Source organism: Ranitomeya imitator, chromosome 7 (genome assembly GCF_032444005.1).
Source record: "Ranitomeya imitator isolate aRanImi1 chromosome 7, aRanImi1.pri, whole genome shotgun sequence".
NCBI lineage: Eukaryota > Metazoa > Chordata > Amphibia > Anura > Dendrobatidae > Ranitomeya > Ranitomeya imitator.
This window is the reverse complement of record NC_091288.1, coordinates 97,681,004-97,701,615: the sequence shown is the minus strand read 5'-3', so window position 1 is coordinate 97,701,615 and position 20,612 is coordinate 97,681,004.

The window sequence follows — 20,612 nt, the reverse complement described above, 5'->3', positions numbered from 1 at the left end:
GTTTCAGTGCCTCAGTCTTTCATTTGGACAATAGCCATCTATCCAGGATCGGGATCGTCACCGCTGGGAGAACCTGCTGCTGATCAAGTAAGTGCCTGTCCCCTCACGATACCCCTTACACTGTGCATTGCCTGAGGCCACAGCACCGGGTCAAGCCACCCGTGACATCCCCCTCAAGAGACAGACCCCATTGGTCCGGTGCTGGGTATCCCGGTCTCTTGGGCGTCACAATAGCAAGGATGCCCAGTCATCCTGCCTGGCTGAAACAAAATGTCGCAGGTATGTGACCAAGGTCTGGTTGGCCCTCTCTACCAACCCATTCGTCTCGGGATGATAAGCGGAAGAGAGATTCAACTCAATACTTAGAAGACGACACAGCTCTCTCCAGAACCGAAATGCAAACTGGGGACCCCGGTCACTGACAATTTTGACAGGCATACCATGTAGGCGGAAGATGTGCTTAATGAACAACGCAGCCAAGGCCCGTGCAGAAGGTAACCGTGGTAGCGGCACCAAATGCACCATTTTCGAGAAATGATCGGTGATGACCCAAATGATGGTACAGCCGCGAGACTTGGGCAAACCCACGACAAAGTCGATCCCGACCATCTCCCAGGGCCTATCTGCCACCGGCAAGGGATAGAGCAACCCAGCTGGCCTTTGACGCGGAGATTTATTTTTGGCGCAGGAGACACACGCCAGAATATAATCCCTGACATCCCGGACCATATGCGGCCACCAGTACGTCCTCGCCAGTAGCTCAGATGTCCTCTTTGTCCCAAAGTGTCCACCCACTCTGGACGAATGAGCCCAAGAGAGAACCTCCGGACGCAAATTAATGGGCACAAAAGTCTTGCCCGGAGGCACAGACTCAAGCGAAACCGGTGCTACGGTTCTCAGGCTCTCAGAGGGAACAATAAGCCGAGGCTCCTCTTCCTCCTCTTCAGTTGACATAAGGGAGCGAGAGAGAGCATCAGCACGAATATTCTTCTCCCCGGCGAGAAAATGAAGAGAAAAGTGGAACCGGGAAAAGAACAAGGACCATCTGGCTTGGCGAGAATTTAGCCGCTGGGCTGTCTGTAAGTAGACCAAATTTTTGTGGTCAGTGTAAACCTGGAAGGGAAACCGCGCACCTTCCAGAAGATGTCTCCACTCTGAAAAGGCCAACTTCATTGCTAGCAGCTCCCTATCCCCGATGGAGTAGTTTCTCTCCGCTGGCGAGAAAGTCTTAGAGAAGAAGAAGCATGGATGCTTCCGACCTTGAGCATCCTTCTGGTAGAGGACTGCTCCAGCACCAACGGACGAGGCATCCACCTCCATTAGGAATGGCTTATCCACATCGGGACGATGTAAGATGGGAGCGCTAGCAAAGTGGAACTTAATAGAAGTGAAGGCCTTGGAGACCTCTTCCGACCACAATTTAGGATTCGCTCCCTTCTTGGTGAGGGCTACCAAGGGAGCTACCAGAGTTGAGAAGTGGGGAATGAACTGGCGGTAATAGTTAATGAACCCCATAAAGCGCTGCACCGCTTTAAGAGAATGGGGCTCTTGCCAGTCCATCACAGCCTGTAGTTTGGCAGGATCCATAGCCAATCCCTGGGCGGAGAGGATATAGCCCAGGAACGGCAAAGACTCCTGCTCAAACATACACTTCTCCAACTTAGCGTAAAGAGAGTTTGCCCGTAGGAGGTCGAAGACTCTGTCAACATCTCTCCGGTGGGAGTCAATATCTGGAGAAAAGATGAGAATAACATCCAGATAAACTACAACTGAGGTGGAAAGCATATCCCGGAAGATGTCGTTGACAAAGTCTTGAAAAACGGCTGGGACATTACAGAGCCCGAAGGGCATCACCAGATACTCATAGTGCCCATCTCTGGTGTTAAACGCCGTTTTCCATTCGTCCCCCTCACGGATGCGAATCAGGTTGTAAGCACCCCGCAGATCTAATTTAGTAAATATTCTTGCTCCCCGAAGCCTATCAAAGAGCTCAGATATCAAGGGCAAAGGATACTTGTTCTTAACGGTGATAGCGTTAAGACCCCTGTAGTCTATGCATGGACGTAGCTCCCCATTCTTCTTCTGCACGAAGAAGAACCCTGCCCCAGCAGGTGACACTGACTTCCTGATAAATAGTGTTGAGCGATACCGTCCGATACTTGAAAGTATCGGTATCGGATAGTATCGGCCGATACCCGAAAAATATCGGATATCGCCGATACCGATATCCGATACCAATACAAGTCAATGGGACATCAAGTATCGGAAGGTATTCTCATGGTTCCCAGGGTCTGAAGGAGAGGAAACTCTCCTTCAGGCCCTGGGATCCATAGGGATGTGTAAAATAAAGAATTAAAATAAAAAATATTGATATGCTTACCTCTCCGGCGGCCCCTGGACTTCACGCTGCTAACCGGGAGGCTTCTTTGTTTAAAAAGCGCGCCTTTCGGACCTGTGAATGACGTCCCGGCTTCTGATTGGTCGCGTGCCGCCCATGTGACCGGCACGCGACCAATCAGAGGCCGCGACGTCATTCGCAGGTCCTCAATTCCTAGAATTAGCAGTTTTGTGAATGAGAATGACGTCGCGGCTTCTGATTGGCCGCGTGCCGCCCATGTGACCGGCACGCGGCCAATCAGAAGCCGCGACGTCATTCTCATTCACAAAACTGCTAATTCTAGGAATTGAGGACCTGCGAATGACGTCGCGGCCTCTGATTGGTCGCGTGCCGGTCACATGGGCGGCACGCGACCAATCAGAAGCCGGGACGTCATTCACAGGTCCGAAAGGCGCGCTTTTTAAACAAAGAAGCCTCCCGGTTAGCAGTGTGAAGTCCAGGGGCCGCCGGAGAGGTGAGCATATCAATATTTTTTATTTTAATTCTTTATTTTACACATCCCTATTGATTCGATACCGATACCCGATATCACAAAAATATCGGATCTCGGTATCGGAATTCCGATACCGCAAGTATCGGCCGATACCCGATACTTGCGGTATCGGAATGCTCAACACTACTGATAAACCCTCTTGCCAGATTCTCTTGAATGTACTGAGACATGGCCTCCGTCTCCGGGAGAGATAATGGATAAACTTGACCCCGGGGAGGCTCCGCACCAGGCAAGAGATCGATAGGACAGTAATAGGGGCGATGGGGCGGAATGGTCTCCACCGCCTTCTTGGAGAACACGTCTGCGTAAGACCAATATTGCTTGGGGAGAGAGGATAGATCTGCGGGTACCTCAGTAGTAGCAACCTGAACGCACTCTCGGTGACACCTACCCCCACATGATTCACCCCATCCCAGAATTCTGCCTGAGGACCACTCGATGTGAGGAGAGTGGTACCATAGCCAAGGTATCCCCAACAGGACCTCATCAATACCCTCAGGAATGACGAGCAGAGAAATAATCTCCTGATGGGATGGTGACAGGGACAGAGTAACAGGGATGGTCTGATGTGTTATCTGTGCGGGGAGTGTCGACCCATTCACCACTCGTACCGTTACTGGTTGAGATAGCATAACCAGGGGTATTGCGTGACGTTGGGCGAAGGCAGAAGACATAATATTGCCCTCCGCCCCAGAATCCACACAGAGGTCTACCGAGTGGGAGGATGAGCCAAAGGTAATTGTCCCCTTAAAGGACAATTTGGAGGCAAACGTCGCAGTGTCTAGTGCACCTCCACCTACTACCACTAGACGCTGACATTTCCTCGACCGCTGATGACATCTGGTGGCAAGATGTCCTGACTGTTGGCAAACATGGCAACCCTGGAGTGCACGAGCGGTCTGGGACTTAGATCCCGCTCGTGACACCACCTTAGGTTCCTGGAACTCAGGAGCCTGGACTGGAGATTCCAAAGGTTTGGCGAAGGTGGGAGCCAGCCGAAACCTCTGCCTACACTGGGCTCGCTCTAACCTCCGCTCGTGAAAACGGAGGTCAATGCGAGTAGATACTGCTATTAACTCCTCCAGTGTGGCGGGAATCTCCCTAGTGGCCAGAGCATCCTTAACGTGGTCAGCCAGCCCCCTCCAAAATATAGGGATAAGGGCTTTATCCGACCACTCCAGCTCAGATGCCAGAGTGCGGAAATGGACGGCAAAAAGGCTGACTAAGGACGAGCCCTGAGTCAGTGCCAACAGTTGGAGCGCCGTGTCATGGGTGACACGAGGTCCTAGAAAGACCTGTTTCAGAGTGCTCAGGAATAACGGAGCACTCTGCACCACATGATCGCCACGCTCCCACAGCGGCGTAGCCCACTGCAACGCCCTGTCCGACAATAAGGAAATTATAAAGCCCACCTTAGCCCGCTCTGTAGGGAAACGAGAGGCCAGAAGCTCGAGATGTATTGAGCACTGACTCACGAAACCCCTACAGGACTTACTGTCACCAGAAAATTTCTCTGGCAGCAGGAGGCGAGATAGCGTCGGTACAGGAGCGGCAGTGGACAAGGTAGCTGCAGCCACACTTGCAGCCTGAACAGCGACAGCAGTAACATCCACAGCTGAGGTTGAACGCTCAAGAGCCGCCAACCTTCCCTCCAGCTGCTGGATGTACCGCTGTAAGCGCTGGTCGTCCGCCATTTTACTAGCCAGACCCTGGCGCTAGTATTCTGTTAGGACTGGCCGAACGCACCAAGATAGATGGTATAGATGCGTTCGCAGTCCGGGGTCCACCGTGCAGGTGAAAACCTGCTGCTAGCAATTAGCAGACTATATGGCGGTACACTAGAGTATACACGCGTGGGTTAACCTCACCCAGCGAGAAAGAAGCAATCCTGTTAAGGCACAGGACCGCGGTACCGCACCTAAAGCGCGAGCAAGTAGTCAGCGAACTCAACCCCAACTGGGATTGAAGTCCGATTAGACCCTTGCTGGCGCAACACCGCAACTGGGTGTGAAATGAAACAGAAGAGCATGCAGTGCCGCACTGACGAACGCCACTAACCACCCAGGCTTGGGTAAGGAAAGCACAGAGGAAGTGCACGGCGCCGTACTGGCGGTCACAGCAACTGGACGCTATAATGTGTGACTAGTGCTGTAGGATAAGTCAGGCGCTAGGTAGCAGCCATACACCTTCCGCGAACAGTCATACTATAGGGTAGGGGTATCCAAGGACGACTTGCACTCACAACATACACACATTAGCAATTGTTTGACAATACTAGCGCATGGCCGTGCGGTCATGCGCAGTTTATATAGCAGCAGCACAGGAAGTGGCCACAGCACTTTTGCCCTTCTAGGACCTGCCAAGAGGACCAATGGAATGTGCTGCAGAGCCTGAGCACATGACCCTCGATCTCCAACGGGAGACCTTACGCTGGGCATGCTCAGTACGTGCAGACAAGGACTTAGTCCCAGAGAAGTCCGCTCGCTGCTGACCAGCACAGACTTTAATAGCAGAGACTGGAGAAGCAGCAGTAACTCTCAGAACAGAGTGAGAATGAGCAAGACGCTGGGACCGACGTCCTTGATGAGCAGACTCCACTGCGGCTGGACAAGAATGGGAGACCGCAGCGGAGGTGGCTCGAGATTCCCCCTGTGCAGAAGCGGGAACTCGACCCCTAACATTGCATGCAAAAAAGCATGCGTTTTTAATGTTAAGTATAGGAAAAAAACCGCATGCGTTTTTTTGCGCTAAAACGCAGCAGCAAAAAACGCAAATGTGAAACCAGCCTAAGATCAGATGAATTCTCCTGTTTTGTCAGGACCTGATGACTTTTTATTGCGTTTTAGGTTATGTTCATACTGGGTGTGGGCCATACGTTAATGGCTCATTCAGGGGTTCCATTTAAAATCCTAAATAACGAGATTCGGGCCAAACGCCTGAGGGGGTCATTTACTTTAATGAAAAAAACAGTTACTTTGTGCTCTGTCTGGACTTCGTTTTGGTAGTGTCTTCTTGAGGCTGGCACAAAAATGTGGTTGACTGTGTTTTTGTGCCTGCTTCCAGAAGGCAGACATTGCCAAAACGTAGGCCAGGCCGAGCACAGAGTGACTTTGTCTGCCTTCGTAAACCCAATGGCCCTGTTGGGGTTTCCGCCTGAATCTCCTTTTTCTGTTCTTCAAATAAAAGCCCTGATGGAGCCACTGACATGTGGCCAAAACACATAAAAAATGAGAACATACTCTATTAAATATTCCATATATAAACTATGGAATATTTAATAAGAGCATGCACTGGTGTTTAACGTAAAGTCAGCCAGAGGAGGCATAAGAGATAGAAAATCTTTAACTTCTAAAGAGATGCACCAAGATGATCAAACTGAGCAACATTGATAGATGACTGACTCTTTAATGCTGGCTAAATTTGAAATAGCATTAGTAAGGCTGCCCCAATCTGTGTGAAACAACGTTGATGGAATGCAGTAATGTCATTTTTATAGGGCATAATTATTACCGTACATTACAGTTCACCAAACCAAGCCTCCAACTGTGAATAATATATATGCACTTCAGTTACTCCAAAAAGACTACCGTATCTGTTGCAATGTTGTACTCCCAACTAATGTATAAATTATGGCTTGGTCATTATTAGTAAGAAATCAGTCTGAGCACCACACCCTACTGAATGTCTTTATTTCAGTTTTTGGAACTTCTATTAAAAAGCAAGGGGCAACATTTTAAGGTCTGCCTAGAAGTGTGTACACAGTGGAAACAGTGAAAACGTAAGCGTTCATCTGCAAACCACAAAACCGCACCCTTAATTATCTGTTACTTTCAGTGAAGCCTTATTTATGCAGCAAATCAGTCACAGGAAACGCGATTATTATGTATTACTATTGTGCATTTAACCTTTTCAGTGCTTCTTGTTTATACCTACCAAAATTGTCTACTTTTATGCCAATATAAAATTATTTCTCACCTAATAAATTAGAAAAGTTAGTTATGGCCCAAAATTGCTAAAATCCTAAAAATTTAAAGATTTACAGTTATAATTTGGTAGTTTCCTAACTGCTGCTGTTTAAGTCCTCAATATACCCTCCTGCATGTAAGTTGTGCATAAGAACAACATATCATGTGCAGCAATGTCATCAAAGTCAATGCAGAGACTAATTCTCTTGTAAGGGTCACATGGTCTAAGGTGTTCTACTACGATTCGTGACACTGGGGAAACAGGTCACTTTACTAATGACAGGAACAAAATAAACACATAATCAGCTGTAAGTAAATAAGTACAAGAAATAATGCATATAAACAACATTAGCTACTTAGTAAACACCATTTTTTATTTTAACAAAAAAAGTGTAAAAGCCATCCCACCAGCGTCAAGGTGTACCCAAATTCGAGATGGTCCTAACCTGTAGAATTAAAATCTTACATTACATCATAGTTGTGCTCAAAAGTTTACATACCCCAACAGGGTAACCATTCATGGTTAGTGGTTTATTTATTGTCAAACTACTTTGCTTTCTCTTTTTAAATCATAATGGCAACCCGAAACATTCAAATGACCCTATTCAAAAGTTCACATACCCCATTTCTTAACCCCTTCATGCCGCGGCCCTTTTTCATTTTTGTGTTTTCGTTTTTTGATCCCCTCCTTCCCAGAGCCATAACTTTTTTATTTTTCCGTCAATATGACCATGTGAGGGCTTGGTTTTTGCGGGATGAGTTGTACTTTTGAACAACATCATTGGTTTTACCATGTCTTGTACTAGAAAATTGGAAAAAAATTCCAAGTGTGGTGAAATTGCAAAAAAAGTGCAATCCCACACTTGTTTTTTGTTTTGGCTTTTTTGCTAGGTGCAATAAATGCTAAAACTGACCTGATATTATGATTCTCCAGGTCATTACGAGTTCAAAGACACCAAACATGTCTAGGTTATTTTTTATCTAAGTGGTGAAAAAAAATTCAAAACTTTGCTAAAAAAAATAATAAAAAATGTGCCATTTTCTGATACCCGTAGCGTCTCCATTTCTCGTGATCTGGGGTCGTGTGAGGGCTTATTTTTTGCGTGCCGAGCTGTCGTTTTTAATGATACCACATTTGTGCAGATACGTTTTTTTGATTGCCCGTTATTGCATTTTAATGCAATGTCGCGGCGACCAAAAAAACTTAATTCTGGCATTCCGAATTTTTTTCTCGCTACGCTGTTTAGCGATCAGGTTAATGCTCTTTTTTTATTGATAGATCGGGCGATTCTGAACGCGGCGATACCAAATATGTGTAGATTTGATCTTTTTTTTATTGTTTTATTTTGGATGGGGCAAAAGGACGGTGATTTAAACTTTCATATTTTTTTATTTTTTTCATATTTTTAAAAACATTTTTTTTAACTTTTGCCATGCTTCAATAGCCTCCATGGGAGGCTAGAAGCTGGCACCACTCGATCGACTCTGCTACATAGCAGCGATCTGATGTTCGCTGCAATGTAGCAGAAATGCAGGTGCGCTGTGAGCGCCGACCACAGGGGGGTGCTCACAGCAGGCCTGCATTAGTAACCATAGAGGTCTCAAGGACATCTATGGTTACCATCCTGATGCATCGCTGACCCCCTTTCATGTGACGGGGGTCGGCGATGAGGTCATTTCCGGCCGCCCGGCCGGAGCGCCGGTTAAATGCCGCTGTCTGCGTTTGACAGCGGCATTTAACAGGTTAATAGCGGTGGGTCACTCGTGATTTCACCCGCCGCTATTGCGCGCACATGTCAGCTGTACAAAACAGCTGACATGTCGCGACTTTGATGTGGGCTCACCGCCGGAGACCACATCAAAGGGGGAGACACGACATGCGCAGTAATAGTACGGCGCATGTCGTGAAAGGGTTAATACTGTGTAATGCCCCCTCTAACATCAATGACAGCTTGAAGTCTTTTGTGGTAGTTGTGGATGAGGTTCTTTATTTTCTCAGATGGTCAAGCTGCTCACTCTTCTTGGCAAAAAGCCTCCAGTTGCTGTAAATTCCTGGGCTGTCTAGCATGAACTGCAAGCTTGAAATCTCCCCAGAGTTGCTCAATGATATTGAGGCCAGGAGACTGAGGTGGCCCACTCCAGAACCTTCATTTTGTTCTACTGTAGCCAATGACAGGTCGACTTGGCCTTGTGTTTTGGATTGTTGTCATGTTGGAATGTCCAAGTACGTAACATGAGCAGGGTCCATGCTGATGAGTGCAAATTTGCCTCCAGTATTTGCTCATAACGTGCTGAATTAATCTTTCCTTCAACTGTGACCAAGTTTACGGTGCCTTTGTAGATCACCCCCCAAAAAAAAACATCAGCGATCTACCTCCGTGCTTTAAAGTAGGAATGGTGTTCCTTTCATCATAGGCCTTGTTGACCTTTCTCCAAATGTAACATTTATGGTTGTGGCTAAAAAGTAAAAATTTTGGTCTCATCAATCCAAATTACAGCCCCTTGTTCCAGAAGTTTTGAGGCTTGTCTCTGTGCTGTTTTGCATATTGTAGGCGAGATACTTTGTGGCATTTCCTCAGTAATGGCTTTCTTCTGGTGACTCGACCATGCAGCTCATTTTTCTTCACGTGCCTCCTTATTGTGCATCTTGAAACAGCCACACCACTAGTTTTCAGAGAGTCCTGTATTTCAGCTCATGTTACTTGTGGGTTTTTCTTTGCATCCCGAACAATTCTCCTGGCAGTTGTGGACAACATTTTTGTTGGTCTACTTGACCATGGTTTTGTTTTAACAGAGCCCCTCATTTTCCCTTTCCTGTTTTATACAGCTAAACTACCTGTTCCTGAAGATCCGTTGACAATTTTTTTGCTTTCCCCATGACTCACAATCCAGAAATGTCAGTGGCTGGATGAAAGATGCAAGAGTCTTTCTGGATCCCAGAAACTCACTCAGCTTTTATGTACACACACTGATCGCAAGCAAACAGGTCACAGGTGAGGATGTTACCTTTAGTAGCCATTCAGTCCCATTTGTGTCAACTTCTGTGCATTTTATCAGACCTAAATCATCAGGGTATGTGAACTTTTGATCTGCGTCAATTGGATGTTTTGGGTTGTAACTATGATTTAAAAAGAGAAAACACAGTAGTTTGACAATAAATGGCTTCACCCAACCACTAACCATGAGTGGAGAAAAAGTTTTGGTGTTATCATTCATATTTTCTGAAAAAAGGCCAAAAAAGCAAAAATTCTGCCGAGGTATGTAAACTTTTTGAGCACAACTGTATATAAAAAAGGGCTGAGCAGGACCAGGTCCAGAACATGGACACACAGCAAATGGGAAGCTGTCTGAATGTAATGTCCAGCTCAAAGGAAGGGAGGCCACTAGAAGTTAGGACCATCCCAAATTTGGGTACATAATGACTGTGGTGGGATGGCTTTTACCGGAGGCATAGCTAGGTGTTTGGTCCAGGGCACCTGAGTGGGCACCTAACCAGGTAACCTTGATAAGAACTATGCTGGCGTGCCCTAAGGGTATGTGCCCAAGATCAGGAATGTTACAGCATAGTGGATTGGATTTCTAGAAATACCATGTCCACTATGTGTGTATGTGCACCTGCGGATCACCTTCGGAAAGTGACATTGGCTACGATCTGCAGCACGTCAATTCCTGTTGCGGAGACGCTTCATGCAGCAACAGAAATTTCAACAATAGAATTTGTATTTCGATGTGGTAAATCTGCATGGTACAGTGAACACATTCGGATTTACCTGCGTGATTAGAATGCAGCGAAAATATGCTACGTCCAAACCGCCCCTACTTCCTGCTCTTGGGAATGTAGCCTAACAGAGCATGTAGGAGAACATAGGCAGATGACAGAGCTGTTACTGGAAAAATAATCTCTATGCACAGAACAACACTGATATTACCACCATATGGTAACATGTATAGTGGGTAGATACTAGGGTTGAGCGAAATGGATCAGACAAATTCAAAAATCGCCGACTTTCGGCAAAGTCGGGTTTCGTGAAACCTGACCCTAGTGTGGGATTGGCCATGAGGTCAGCGATCATTGCGCCAAAGTCGCGTTTCGTATGACGCTTTCAGTGTCATTTTTCAGCCAATGAAGGAGGATGCAGAGTGTGGGCAGCGTGATGACATAGGTCTCGGTCCCCACCATCTTAGAGAAGGGCATGACAGTAATTGGCTTGCTTTCTGCGGCGTCACAGGGGATATAAAGGAGCGTGCACGCCGACCGCCATCTTACTTCTGCCGATCATAGCATAGGGAGAGGTTGCCGCAGCTGCATCAGAAGAAGGGATATAGTTAAGAGGGAAGATTAACCCCCAAACTGCTTGTGCTGTAGCAATTTCCACTGTCCAACACCACCATTTATTTGCAGGGACAGTGGAATTTATATTTTTGTGCATCAGCTCTGAAGCTTACTAGGCTGCCTTATAAGGCTCCCTGATAGCTGCATTGCTGTTTGTACGCCACTGTGCAAAACAACTACTTTTTTAAAAGCAAAAATCCTGTTGCTCCTTTCTGCACAGTTATCTTTTTTATTTGTCCACACTTTTGTGTGCAGCAGTCCTTTTTATTGCTGCCATACTTGTCCTGAGATCATTGTAGGGAGATTGAAATTGTACTACAGTCCTTGTATTTTTTCATATATCTTCCAGCCACGTTCTGCCACTTACATTGTGTAGTGTTATACACTGGGCCTGAGTTTTGGTGCAGTCTCCCCCCCAAAAAAAGGGAGATTTAAATTGTCACAAAGTGGATCTACATCAGTTCTGTTAGTTTGTTGTATATCTTCCAGCCACGTTCTGCCACTTACATTGTGTAGCGTTATAAACTGGGCCTGAGTTTTGGTTCAGTCTCCCAAAAAAAAGGGAGATTTAAATTCTCAACAAGTTTATATACACCTTCTACCTTGTTTTACAGTACCATATAACGGTTGTTATTTTGTTATTTTGGTTAGATTTTCCCAAAATGAGGAAGTCTGGTGGAAGAGGCCGTGAGCGGTCATTGGCAGCTGGTAATGATGGTGGTGGTGGAGCATCTGGTGGTAGTGGGAAATGCAAAATAGCATCTAAGGCTCGAGGTGTTGAGCCAGCGTCATCGTCTGGCTACACAAAGCTCCCTTATCTGGGAGTAGGAAAACAGCTTTTAAAGCCGGAGCAGCAGGAAAAAGTTTTGGCTTTCATTGCTGACTTAGCCTCTAGCCCTTTCGCCTCCTCTTCAGAAAGTTCCAAATATAAAAGCAGCGAGTTGTCAGTGTATGCTCCCGGTCAGGAACAAGTTGCTTCCTTGTGTCCTTCACCCAAACCAAAAGTGAAGGATGCGGCAGGCGACACTAAAGTTTACTCCATGGAGCTCTTTACACATACCGTGCCTGGGTTAGAACGGGAAATTGTTAACAGCCCATTACAAGATGAATCAGACATGGAGTGCACTGATTCACAGCTACAGCTAGATTATTATGCTGTTCCATTGACTCAGATCACAACATTGGCCTCGCAGTGTACTGAGCCAGAATCTGACCCTGATAAGACTATGGTGCCCCGTCCGGAATGCTATAGCACCTTACACGGTGAAACAGAGGAAGGTGCACATGACATTGAAGAGGAGATGATAGATGACCCAGTTGTTGACAAAGATTGGCAGCCATTGGGGGAAGAGGGTGCCGCTGCCAGTAGCTCAGAAGCGGAGAAGGATGATCCGCAGCAGCCATCTACATCGCAACAGCTTTCATCTGGTAGGCCCGCATCTGGCCAAAAACGTTTGTAAAAAAAAAAAAACAGTTTTAGGACAGCGTGGCCATCCGCTGAAAGGAGCACAGTGTGCAATGCCTGAAAAGGTGTTCCATAGTAGGAAGAGTGTAGTGTGGCAATTTTTTCACCAAGATCCAATTGATCAGTGCAAAGTTATCTGTAAGAAATGCTCAAAGACCATTAGCAGAGAGAAGAATCTCCAAAATTTAAATACAACGTGCATGCTTAGACATTTAACCAGCATGCACTTGCAAGCCTGGACTAACTACCAAACGTCCCGTACCGTTGATGCACCTGCTCAGAGTGAAGGTAGCAACGCTACATTGCTTCCCTCACTGTAAGCCCACCGGTTAGGACACCACCAGCAGCAAATGTGGAGGTATCGTCGCGAGGCCAAAACTGTCAGGGAATCACAAGGTTCTTGGTAGGAAACACTGTATGTAGGCCAACATCAAGAATACCATAACCAACCCTCTCTCAATCTGCCATGTCCACCACCACCCACGCTAGTTCCACCATATGCAGTTCTCCAGTCCAGCTCATGCTACAAGAGACTCTCATTAGGAAAAGAAAGTACTCATCCTCTCATCCTTGTACACTGGGTTTGAACGCCCACATTGCTAGACTAATCTCGTTAGAGATGATGCCCTACCGGCTGGTTGAAAGCGAAGCTTTCAAAGACCTGATGGCCTACGCAGTACCATGCTACTACCTACCCAGTCGGCAGTTCTTTGCGAGAAAAGTCATCCCAGCCCTCCACCAGCATGTCAAAGACCGCATTGTCCATGCACTGATGCAATCAGTCAGTGGAAAGGTGCACCTCACAACAGATGCATGGACCAGTAGGCATGGCAAGGGACGTTATGTGTCCATCATGGCGCACTGGGTTATAGTGGTGGATGCAGGGTCCACAGGGGACAGCCATAGTGGGACAGTTCTGCCTAGCCCACGGTCTAGGAAATAGTTGGCTGTAGGCTTTCGCCACCCCTCCTTCTCCTCCAGAAGTGAAAGCTCATCCACAGAGCGCAGTCGCACGACTACTCCATCCGCAGCTGCCAGTGTTGCACACGAGGTGTCCCATTATCGAACAGCTAGTGGTAAGCGTCAGCAGGCTGTGTTAGAAATGAAGTGTTTGGGCAACAACAGACACACCGCAGAAGTACTGGCCGAGTACTTGCAGCAAGAAACTCAGTCATGGCTAGGCAGTGTACATCTTGAGGCAGGCAAGGTAGTCAGTGATAACGGAAGGAATTTTATGGCTGCCATAGCCCTTTCAGAACTGAAACACATACCTTGCCTGGCTCACACCTTGAACCTGGTGGTGCAGTGCTTCCTGAAAAATTATCCAGGGTTACCAGCCCTGCTCCTGAAGGTGCAAAGACTTTGCTCGCACATCCGCCGATCGCCTGTACTCTCCAGCCGTTTGCTGAAGCATCAGCGATTGCTGAATCTTCCCCAGCACCGCCTAATAATCGATGTTGAAACAAGGTGGAACTCCACACTGCACATGCTTCAGAGGCTGTGCGAACAGAGGCGTGCTGTAATTTATTTGTGGGAGGATACACATTCACTGGCAGGCAGTTGGATGGCAGACATGGAGTTGTCTGGTGTGCAGTGGTCGAAGCTACAAGACCTCTGTCAAGTCCTTCAGTGTTTTGAGTAATGCACATGGCTGGTAAGTGCAGACGATGCCATCATAAGCATGAGCATCGCACTAATGCATCTGCTGATGCAAAGTTTGACGCACATTAAGGAGCAGGTGTCTGCCGCTGAGGAGGAGGGAAGCCTTGATGACAGTCAGCCATTGTCTGCTCAGAGAACTCTCCTGGATGGGGTGGCGGACGAAGAGGAGGAGGAGGAGGATGATGGAGATGAATATTTATAGGAGGAGGATGCTTCTCAGGGGGCAATAGAAACTGGTGGCATTGCAAGGTCAGGTACAGGGTTTTTGCAGGACACAAGTGATGTTGATTTGCAAGAAAGTGCTCCTCAACCCAGCACAAGCAGTGAATTGACACCTGGAACATTGGCCCACATGGCTGAGTATGCCTTGCCTATCCTAAAAAGGGACCCTCGCATTATCAAAATGATGACTGATGACGATTACTGGTTGGGCTGCCTCCTGGATCCACGATACAAAGGAAAATTACAAAATATCATGCCACATGAGAACCTGGAGCAAATATTGGCTAACAAACAAGCAACTCTTGCAGACCGTTTGGTTCAGGCATTCCCAGCACACAGTGGCGGTGATGGTTCTCACATGAGATGTGGGGGGCAACATGGCAGAGGTGTTAGAGGTGCACAAATCCGAAGTGGCATTGGACAGAGGGGATTTATGACCAGGTTGTGGAGTGATTTTGCAATGACCGCAGACACGACTGGTACTGCTGCATCGATTCAAAGTGACAGGAGACAGCATTTGTCCAGTATGGTTACAAACTACTTTTCCTCCCTTATCGATGTTCTCCCTCACAAATCATTCCCCTTTGATTACTGGGCATCTAAAATAGACACCTTGCCTGAATTGGCAGAATATGCATTACAGGAGCTCGCTTGCCCTGGTGCTAGTGTGCTATCAGAAAGAATCTTCAGTGCTGCTGGTTCAATGCTGACCGAAAAAAGGACACATCTGGCTACCTGAAATGTTGACAATCTAACCTTCATTAAAATGAACCAATCATGGATTTCAAATTATTTTGCCCTACCTTCCCCTGCTGACATGTAGCTTGCCTGAAAGATGTCTTGCTTTTGGCCTCCTCTTACTGACTGCTCCAATTCCTCCATTTGCAGCTGCTGAATGTCCACCATAGGCTATTTTTATACCTCCCTAAATGGGCTGACTCCCCCCACAGGGCCGTGGTCACTACTTGGCGCAAGCACCCATGCGAGTGCCGTTTGCCTGGACAGGTGGGTGTGCCCACTATTGGGCGACGGCACTGGCACAGGGTTCCTCATAGTACAATGAAGTGTCTCTGACGGTGGTGGTGCACAACCAACTTAGACACACCATCGTAATATGAGGGGCCCTGTGCCAGTAGCGCCGCCCATGAGAGAGTGTTCCCCCAAGCTCGAACAGTGCTCTACCACTTGCAATACTTACCTCTCCCTGCTCCACCACTGTGTAGTCTGTGCTGTTAAATCCTTCAATGCCACTGCCAATACAAATTTGTTGAAATGATAGATGATAGTTAAAATATATAGGGGCCCTGGCCTCCATTTAGACCTGTTAACACTTTGCGCCAACTACCAACTGTCTGCTACTCAGCAGAGGAGCCCACCCCAGTACCTAGCTATGCCACCTGTTTAGTACTGTTACCAATTTAGAACTGCTTTTAGCCTACTTTTGCATTTTGGGCCTACTACCTGTGTCTGTGCCTCTCATTACATTTGTCCTCCACTTAACAAAGCTCTGCCACCTGTTTAGTCCCGTTACTAATTTTGAACTGCATTTAGCCTACTTTTTTTATTTTGGGCCTACTAAGTCTGTCTGCGCCACTCATTACAGTTGTCCTCCTCCACTGAACAAAGCAATGCCGCCTGTGTACTCCTGTTACCAATTTTGAACTGCATTTAGCCTACTTTTTTATTTTAGGCCTACTAAGTCTGTCTGTGCCACTCATTACAGTTGTCCTCCTCCACTGAACAAATAAATGCCACCTGTGTACTCCTGTTACCAAGTGTGAACTGCATTTAGCCTACTTTTTTATTTTGGGCCTACTAAGTGTGTCTGCGCCACTCATTACAGTTGTCCTCCTCCACTGAACAAAGAAATGCCACCTGTGTACTCCTGTTACCAATTGTGAACTGCATTTAGCCTACTTTATCATTTGGGCCTACTACCTGTGTCTGGCTGTCAGCCACTCATTACAGTTGTCCTCCTCCACTGAACAAAGCAATGCCGCCTGTGTACTCCTCTTACCAATTTTGAACTGCATTTAGCCTACTTTTTTATTTTGGGCATACTAAGTCTGTCTGCGCCACTCATTACATTTGTCCTACACAGAACAAAGCTATGCTGCCTGTTTAGTCCTGTTACCAATTTTGAACTGAATTTAGCCTACATTTTTATTTTGGGCCTACTAACTGTGTCTGCGCCACTCGTTACAATTGTCCTCCACTGAACAAAGCAATGCCGCCTGTTTAGTCCTGTTACCAATTTTGAACTGCTTTTAGCCTACTTTTTTATTTTGGGCCTATATCTGTGTTTCCTCCTCATCCTGCCTATTGCCCAGCCACTGCTAGATGAGTCTGCTGGTACATTGACCCAGACCACTATATTCCCCTTGCACTCTACACAGCCAGAATCTGACCCTGCTGAAAGTCAGGTTCCCCTTTCCGCTTACTATACCACCTTACACGGGGACAAAGAGGAAGGTGCAGATGAAAGTGCAGGTTCCTTCATCAGGTGGGGGGGGGGCATACTCGTTGGCACTGGCACAGGGCCCCTCATAGTACGCAAAAGTGTCTCTGGCAGTGGGAGGCGCCACCCGCTGTCAAACACACCGCCGTACCATGAGGGGCTCTGTGCCAGTGCCAACTAGTGGGCCCCCCTGCTTGCTCTGGATCACAGCACTTGCAAAGCTGAAATACTTACCTCTCCCTGCTCCACCGCCGTGACGTATTCCACGTTTCCTGGGCCCACGAAAATCGTGAGCCAGCCCTCCCGCCCCACAACTTTAGCCAAATGACCCCCTGTTTTCTATGCCTAACTATTATTATAAAGTAATTTAAGATTGACAAGCTTAAGAATTAAGAATTGATGTTTTTGGCATTAAAATGGGCACTGTAGGTGTTTTCCTGTTCTCCACTCACTGCCGACTTTGATTCCCAATTGATTTGCATAAGGTTTCGTGTTTTGGTCGGCCCCTGACTTTTCGAAATTACCGGCCGATTTCACCCGACCCGACTTTTGACAAAGTCGGGTTTCACGAAACCCGACTCGATCCTAAAAAAGTAAAAGTCGCTCAACTCTAGTAGATACCAGTGCTGCAGAACTTGTACAGTTGAAACTAGAAGTTTACATACACTATATAAAAGATACATATGCATGTTATTCTCAATATCTGACATGAAATCAGTATAAACATTTCCTGTTTTAGGTCAATTAGGATTACCATAATTATTAATATTTGACAAATACCAGAATAATGAGAGAGAAAATGTTTTAAGGCATTTTTATTACTTACTGTAAAGTCAAAAGTTTACATACATTTCATAAGTATTAGGTGCCATTGCCTTAAAACTGAATGACTTGGGTCAAGCATTCCTCCTGACAAAACTGGTGTTACTGATCCAGGTTTGTAGGTTGCCTTGCTCACACCTACCTTTAAAGCTTTGCCCATACATTTTCAATAGGACTGAGATCAGGGCTCTGCTATGGCCACTCCAAAACATTGACTTTGTTAACCTTAAGCCACTTTGTTACCATTTTGGCAGCATGTTTCAGGACATTGTCCATTTGCAAGACTCATCTCCCGCCAAGCTTCAACTTCCCTTCCTGGCTGATCTCTTGAGCTGTTGCTTCAGTATTGCCACATAATCTATTTTTTTTAAGATGTGGTCGCATGACCGGCTGATCACAGTGATGATATTGGGGACTCATGACAGCAGGTGCACCACACCCTGTCATGATTTGGCAGTCTGCCATCTCAAAGAGTAAATGCAGACTTTTATCCCAAACCCAGACAACCCCTTTAATAATTTCATAATAAACAGCTTCTTATTTGTTTAAATTATTAAAGTATGCAAGTCTGCAGTTACTCTATGTGACGGCAGACATGTGAATCCTCACATTGCGCGCACAGCACACTGTCAGGATTCTCCGGAGTGAGTAGCCATGTGACCTCAAGCATGTGATTTACATACTCCTGGCCACACTCCGACTAGACAATGCCCGGCCTCACTCAATACACTTGTATTGATTAAGGCTACGCACATGTAGTGAGAATGTAGCCAGGAGTATGTAAATTGCATACTCACTTCTCCGGCAAATGGCAAATCCTCACATTGCACAAGATGTTAGAATTCACAAGTCACCTAAAGCAACTGCACACTTGTAGATTTAGACCAGACCACTTTAAAAAAAAGTGCAGCTCATGCCATGCTACTGTATGGGGGCTTGTTATACTGGAAAAAACAAAATCCAGCTCACCATACCGACATTCCCAAGAGCTCGGAGCACGGAACCGCTGTGTCAGGGCGTAGACGAACAGGAAAGAGAAGGAGATCCAGCTCAATGAAATACACTGCCAAATTTGCAAGTTTTCCCACCTACAAAGAATGGAGAGGTCTGTAATTTTTATCGTAGGTACACTTCAACTGTAAGAGACAAAATCTTTTTAAAAAAATCCAGAAGATCACATTGTATTATTTTTACATAATTAATTTCCATTTTATTGCATGAAATAAAAATATTTGATACAATAGAAAAACAGAACTTAATATTTGTTACAGAAATCTTTGTTTGTAATTACAGTGTGACATGTTTCCTGTAGTTCTTGAACAAGTTTGCACACATTGCAGTAGGGATTTTGACCTACTCCATCACACAGATCTGATATTTCAAGTTTTGGGGCTTCCGCTCGGCAACACTGAGTTTCAGCTTCGTCCAAAGATTTTCTATTGGGTTCAGGTCTGGAAACTGGCTAGGCCACTTCCAGGATCTTGAAATGCTTCTACGGAGCCACTCCTCAGTTGCCCTGGCTGTGTGTTTTGGGTCATTGTCTTGCTGGAAGACCCAGGGATGACCTATTTTCAATGCTCTTACTGAGGGAAAAGCTTGCGATGCATGACCATATCCATCCTCCCTTCAATATGGTGCAGTCGTCCTGTCTCCTTTGCAGAAAAGCACCCCTAAACAATGATGTTTACCCCACCATGCGTTACTGTTGGGATGGTGTTCTTGATGTTGTTCTCATTCTTCTCCTTCCTCCAAGCACGACGAGTGAAATGAATACCAAAAAGTTCTGTTGTGGTCTCATCTCACGACACAACCTTATGCCATGCCTCTTCTGGATCATCCGGATGGTCATTGGGGAACTTCAAACTTGCCTGGACATGCACTGGCATTAGAAAGGGGACCTTGCATGCCCTACAAGATTTTAATCCAGGACGGCGTAGTGTGTTACTATTAGTAATGTTTGAGACTGTGGTCCCAGCTCTCTTCAATGAAAAGGTCCTCCCATGTAGTTGTGTGCTGATTCCTGACCTTTCTCAGAATTATCCTTACACCACGAGGTAAGATCTTGCATGGAGCCCCAAACCGAGGAAGATTGACAGTCATTTGGTATTTCTTCCATTCTCTAATAATTATGCCAACAGTTGTTGCCTTCTCACCAAGCTGCTTGCATATTGTCTTATAGCCCATCCCAACCTTGTGCAGGTCTGCAATTTTGTCCCAGATGTCCTTACACAGCTGTTTGGTCTTGACCATGGTAAAGAGGTTGGAGTGTGATTGAGTGTGTGGACAAGTATATTTTATACAGGTAACAAGTTCAAACAGGTGTAATACAGGTAATGAGTGCAGAGTAGGAGGGCTTCTTAAAGAAAAACTAACATTATCTTCTGTGAAAGTTAGAATTCTTGTTGGTTGGTAGGTCATCAAATACTTATTTCATGCAATTAAATTAAATGTAATTATTTAAAAATCATACAATGTGATTTTCTTGTTTTTAGTTTTAAATTCTGTCTCCTGTCTAGTTGAAGTGTACTGTACCTACGATAAAAATTACAGACCACTCAATTCTTTGTAGTTGGGAAAACTTGCAAAATCAGCAGTGTATCAAATACTTTTCCCACTGTAATTCTGAAGCCTGTATGGACATCAAAGTTGATGGTCCTGTATACATTAATTTCAAAAGCTTCCACTTGAGGTCCAACCAACCACAATTGGGCCTATTTCTTGACAAGCTTTTTTTCTTCAATCACCTCTGAGAACCACTTCTTAAAAGGAGAAATTTTCAATGTCCATTCCCTGA